The sequence below is a fragment of the Rhagoletis zephyria genome, unplaced genomic scaffold (assembly GCF_001687245.7).
Source record: "Rhagoletis zephyria isolate East Lansing unplaced genomic scaffold, Rhagoletis_zephyria_1.1 Rzeph_scaffold_05040, whole genome shotgun sequence".
Taxonomy (NCBI): Eukaryota; Metazoa; Arthropoda; class Insecta; order Diptera; family Tephritidae; genus Rhagoletis; species Rhagoletis zephyria.
Window position 1 is genome coordinate 38,710 of NW_016162123.1, and position 6,799 is coordinate 45,508.

Consider the following 6,799-nt stretch of genomic DNA (forward strand, 5'->3'; position numbering starts at 1 on the left):
TGCTGCCCTCTCTAACATATTCCCAAAGTTCATAAAAAAATGTGATGTTTAGATCTAACGAAGAAAATTTGGATTGTTGGTGAGTTCCAAACCCAAACTCGGATTGGCAAAAATAAAAATAAAATATTTTCTTGCGTTCTATTTATTAAAATAATGTGATTACGCACTTGCAAGTTTTAAAAAAACCGTGCTCGTAAAGCCATCAAAGTAAATACTATCTCGCCCTGAGGAGTTATATTTTTTAAGAGCACTCCATTAACTCCTCGCTTATGAATTTGCATGTGACGTATTTGTAAAATAGTTTATTTGTGTTGATGGCATCATTTTTATTTTTATCGCTCCGAGTTTTAAAGTGATGCGAAAAATATTCATCACTCACACTTTTAAAACACAAAACTTGTATCAACAAAACCACAAAGCCTTTTACACTAAACTTTAAATTCAGAAACTGACAGAAGAGAAAAGACCGAATCTAGAAAAAAAGACGATAAACAAGCAAGCAAGGAGCACAAAAAGTGTTCCACCATCTCATCCTCTCCAAGGCAGGATGAGCAAATGGAGTTGTCATTTGCCACGTGAAGTGACCAGTCAGCAGTCCAACAAGTTGTCTGCAGTCCCGTCTACTCAGTGAGAGCAAAAAACTAGATAGACTTTCTAATATTGTAGGCAAATTTTTCCCACCTGCATCCCCTCGATGGCTTTCAGTCATTGCTGAGCGAAGTTTCACCCAGTTTCTTATGGTGGCTTCGATGGTCGAGGTGGCGAGTCCTATAACTGGTAGCGGATCGAGGATTGCCTGGTCTAAGCTAACTGTGGCCGAATTGTCAGAGTAAAGCGAGCTGGTTATGTTTGCCAACAAAATTTAGTCGAGACTTGCATTGTCGAACTAGTCTGGAAGTACTTAGATAGAGGGCTGGCCAATGCCTTAAGTGCAGCTTGGCTGTCACTGCATACACGTAAACTCCTTCCCCACCACTTTTTTCCACCACGTAGTCTATGGCTTTGATGATTGCAAATACTTCAGCTGGAAGACCGAAGCATATTCCGTGAGAGAAAAGTGAAGTTTATCCCCATTATCTTCGAAAAAGATTCCAGACTCAGCATTATAGACACAAGTGCTCAAATCTCTGCCGCCAGCAATTTCCACCTCGCCTCACTCAGTGTTATACCAACATGTGTTTCTCTTTAGTCTGCAGGTGGCCTCAGACAAAGTGACGGTAAGTGCAGCAGAGTGTCAAGAGCATTATACACAACTCAAAAAATTTAAGTTAAATAAAGAGGCTATTAAGCAACCATTTTGGTTCTTTACTATCGAAACCAGATACATTTTCGTGAACCCCCACTTACAACTCATGGACCCCTATCCTTTTTTAACGCCAACTTAGACCTCCGTCGAGTCTCCCGTAGGTCGTCCACCTAGACCATTTTGGGAATCACTGATATAAATGTATGCTTGCATAATACATAGATATACTCAGGTACACAGAACATTCCTTTTAAACGGAAGATCCAGTCAGTATCAATAATTTTATGTCATCCGTTATGTTATATTCAATCCGTTTTAGGGTGGCCGATCTGATCGCTACTTTTTTGCCATAATGATCGGTTTCCATGGTCGAATAGTTACGAGAGCGCACTACCACTAGATAGGACCAGGGTTCGATCCCCGGTCTAAGCAAGATACAAAAAAAATCACTCTAATAGGGGTCGACCTCGGCAGTAAACGGCAAACTTCCCACCATGAAAAAAGCTTCTCATTAAAAACCATATGCCCTTCGGAGGCGGCATAAAACTGTAGGTCCTTCCCCTGCGTATGGCAGCAGCAAGGCGCATACCGCATATCGGAGGAGAAGCTCGGCCAAGCACTAGCAAATGTTTAAATTTTGATTGATTGAAGTAACGGTCGGTCCGATGAATGTCCTCTGGCTCCTTTCGATGGGAAAAGCAAAAAAAAAAAAACTAGAAAAAGTAAGTGTTTATGTAGAAAAAAACGAATATTCGACCCGCACCAGCTAACAGCAACATTTGTTGTGGGGTTATTCATTTCTATTAAAGTAATATACGTTGTAAAAATGAAACAAATCGGACCGTACATACAGACTTTCAAAATACCTCGACTCCTGCGCCACCTATCACGCAAATTATTTTATGGAGTTGTTCCTTTTTGTGTAATTAACATACATTTTTCAAACATCTCGTTGCCTGCGCCACCTAGCGGATTAGTTCCTAAGTTTGACCTAGGACCTAAGTTTGAAGTTTCAAGTCCCTGACTCATCGGTAATTTGGTTAAAAATTGGATGTAAGATTTAATACAATAAAGAACTACTATTCAACTAAAAGTCTGTTAAATTAACATTTTCAATAATTACTCGTAAGAACCTAATTTTTATTTAAACTCTGTCCGCCAGAAATATCCATATTACAAATTTATTTGCAAGAGTCAATGAAATTCGAGTTCGCGTTTTCGCACGTGTGCATTACAGCAGGAGAATTTATGGAGGTCTAGTTATTGGAAAGCCAAGCAATCAATCACAATTATTAAATCGTCACTCATCGCCTGGCTATTGAACCATCGCTTTACAGACGCATTTAAATCTCAATTGAAATTGTATTGGAAAGTACATTATTTGCATAGCGCAACGCGGAATGAAGTGCGGTGAAGGCAAGTGGAACAGGAGCGCAAGTGTGAGTATTTATTGAATTAAAATTCCAGTGGTGTGATTTCGAAATCAATGCTGTCGTAAGTGATGGCAAACGATACGAAGAAATCGACTTGCGGATTTGCACAGCGTTGGGAGAGAGAATTTGATTTCAGTGGATATTTTGAAGTGATGCCGAGTGAGGCAGATGGGGGAAATGAATTTGAATGTCAGCGCAGTGAACGAACAAAAGTTTAGCGTTTCACGTTATTGCTGAGTACGCTGCAAAAAAAAAAAAATACATACTATAAAAGATAAATTGAAATATTTTGTGTAGATATGTAGGTGTAGCTACAATTCAATGGTGATTGAAACTGAGCTTAAATATATATAGGAATGTGTTGCAAGGGTATGGAGTTTGAGTAAAGTGGCGAATAAATTACAAGCAACATATTGAGGGCGGCGCAAGTGGCTTTGGTTCGGTGTTCTCACAGTAAATGTCATTTAAGCTTATCGTCGCTCATCTACATACATATGTATGTAGCTCGGTAAACAGCTAAAATAAAAATGTGAAAGCGAAAAGAAAACGAATAAATAAATAAACGACAGCGCATACCACTTTAACTAAAGTAATTTTGTTTATTTTCTCAAAGCGGAAAAAAATTGTTGTCTCAAATAACATCACCGGAGGGTTAGCGATAGAGATTTTTGATCAGAAATATGTATCTACAAGAAAAAAGAAACTAGTAAAACTTAATACTTTGATGAGTGAGCAGATTTGAATTGGAGAACGGCGAGCCATACATGTTGTATACGTAACCTCAAAATCACAGGCACGTGGCAATGAGGTAATAATATTGTTATTTCAGGACATGAAACGGTTTACTTACCTTTCTTGCCCCGCTAACATCTTCTCACTTCGGTTCTTTAATTCTATGTATACCCGTCTGGGTGTGGGTTTATGCAAATAACTTTGCACCAGCGGAGAGACACAAAATCAAGTAAAGAGAAAGGTAATTGAAAGAGGAAGAGTGTTAAGAGGCTCGTAACACTCTAAAAAAAACATTTTTGTATGTATGCATGCAAAGTGCTTAAAAGCCGGCACTACTCACCGCTCGGAAGTAGGCAATGAATGTTTGATGCAAATGTTTTCGGTGCCGAAATAATTTTGTAAAATACAAAGAATGAAGTGGAAATCCCTAAAGAAATTTGAAATTGATGCTGTTTGGCGTTCGTGAATGCTACACGCATATTTGCATAAGTAAGTGTAGATATGTACGTGAGTGTATGTATGTGCCATTATACGCATATTTGATTATTGCAGCGGCACTTCAAAGCTGACTTTTTGAATTGTAAATTGGTCGGATATTGCGCTGATAGTGCCTGATGATGCATGGCGACGTTAGGAAGCAAAAAGCGAGAAAATAACAAAATGGCAAAAATCAAAACACACTTCATTTCAGATTACCTTTTTTTTAAGCGGCTTTGCAGCGCAGTGTGGAAGCAGTGAAGCATAAATATCCACATACATATTGAGTGCTTAGTAAAGGCGTGGGTATACAAGCTAATCAAATCGTAATAAATAATGCTTGAGCAAAGTGTATAATGAAAGTGTACGACATTTTGGATGGTTTATAAATATTTCACAGCTGGGGGATTTTCTTCAAATGAAGCGCTAACGTAGTCACGTTACTTGCTAAAACAATTAAAAACGAAAAAATATGCTATGATGATCTTGCAATGGTCTAACTCGTCCTGAAAAAATTACGCTTTAAGCCAGCTAATTCAACTTGAAGGCTACGGCTACGCATGTCTAGGGCCCTACATAAATATATCGCTTGCGAAATGATCACAACGAGTTTGTCATTCGTTCACTGCAAAACCTCAAAACAGACTAATTGAATCGACAGACCCAATTACATGGTTTCGCACTATACGCTATATAAACTTTCTCCGACGTCATCAAAGTACTCCTGGCAAGTTAAAATGAGTATTCGTTAGCTTATGCAGCAGTCCGTCGACATCTATGAACCTCAGAGTAGAGATGAAACTCACACAGTCCCTGTTTTTTTTTCGGATAGAACGTTGAGATTTATATTTCATAATTGCGCTACTTGCCCCAATTCAGCAGTGCTGGGTTTGTCAAACACAGCCATTCTGCAGATTCTGTATCAAAGCAATCGCCCAGCGGGCAACCTGGCCGAAAGTAGATGCCGTCGAAGAGGAGTTTAAATAGCTTTCAATCTCAAATCAAACTTTACAAATGACTATAATATCAGGGAATGCATAGCTAACACCTTTTGCACTTTTCTGAAAACAGCTTTGAGTCATGGGAGAGATATAACTTGTGCCCTTGCACGAATTCTAGAGCCTGTGCAGATGGCAGCCCAGTTCTAGTTTTTAGAGGCTTTTCTGTTGTTTGCGCTGTGCCAAAATTGATGAATTTGATATCTTGTCGTACTCTCGTTCAACTTCTCAGGTATTTTTATCTGACGATTTGGATTGTGAGCCCGACCTATTTCGCCAGCTGTGATGCAAAATAAGAGCCCGCTGGTTATTTTTTTTTATTTCCTTGCTTCTTGCTTGTGTTCTGTCTTTATTTATATGTCTAAATAAATACCATTAGTGCAGGGATCAAAAATGTCTGCCACCTCATATAACCCTATAATATGTTAACCCCATCGTTAGTCCCCGAGGTGGGTATCCAGTTTGGGTACAGTTTGAATGTCTTTGACTGCAAACCTGTGGGATTGATTAGGGAAATAGTAAGGAAAATTAATTAAAAATCGTAATCTGGTAAGAGTAAGGATAAGGTGATCTCGCAAAGCTTTCATCTCAAGTCTTATCTCCACGAAAAGAAGACCGAAAACGTTGAAGAGCTCTATGTTTTGGTTAAGGGTATATGATAAAGTACATTAGGTGAAAAGAGAAGGGTCATACTATTTTTAGTCAAAAATTAAGTACAGATGGAAGGACGTGTGTGTCTTAAAAATGTCGAAAAGGCGGTAAATGACTTTGCCAACTTAGAAACGGGGAGAAGTAGCATCAAAAAGGCAGCCTGAAGAACAAGGACCGAATAACTTGACATTCCTGCGGATTTATTTTATCATTTATTAAAGTCAAGATTTTTTTTTTAGATTTTTTAATCTAATAGCATCCATGCCTCTGCAGTACTCAGAGCCTTTTTATAAACACAATCGGATGCTGAGTACATCGAGATAACTTTGCTAGAAAAAAATTCGATGCTGAATTTTCATCACCGCATAATGGATATTAATGAATGAATTAAAATGTCAATTTTCAACTACGCAAATAATGCAAATAAATATGTATGTACATATGTGCACTATATTGGTATAAGCCTTCAATGTGGTATTTAAAAGTTGAAATGTAAAGCGCGTTGAAATTCAGCAGCGAATTCAGTGCCACACATTGCATGAAACTTGTAAATTTTTTTACGAAGGCAATTAAATTAACACTATTAAATGAGTAAATGCGAATGAAATGATATATGCATATATAAAAATAAATATATATGCAAAAGTAACTATCTGGATACATGTAAATGTATGTAGATGCCGAATGATAAGTGCTTTCAGTAAACTTCTTTCCGAATGAATTCATTGCCAAGTGGTGCTGACTGCATTCAAAGTTTAAGAGCGCGTGCGCACATGCATATAGATACGTACATATATACTTAAATACTTTTACACTTAATAAGTGAAAGATAAATTTCGCTGGCAAAAAATGGATATATATTTAAAAACATTTTGCATAAAAATCAAATGGGAAAAATGATGAAAAGTTGCAATAAAAAAATGCTGCTGCCATTACTTCGTTAAACTTTTGTTAATAACTGCAAATATGACGGAGAAAAAAGTATCAGCTGGCAAGAAAATGAAACACATGAAATAACACAGAGCGGCGAAATACGAACTGTAAGTTTGGCAAAAGTAACCCCACTGATTGTGCGACTCCTCCATTCTCACCACAGCTTTTGGGAGTGAGTGCATCAAAGCCGACTCAGCTCCGACTCGGCAGGAAGTAGGAGCAACTCTGTAGGGATTCGCGCGTGTGTGCGTGTGAATGTAGGTACATATGTTTGTATGTATGTGCTACTACTTTGGAATTTTATATTTTACTTTGTGGCTCCTTTGAAG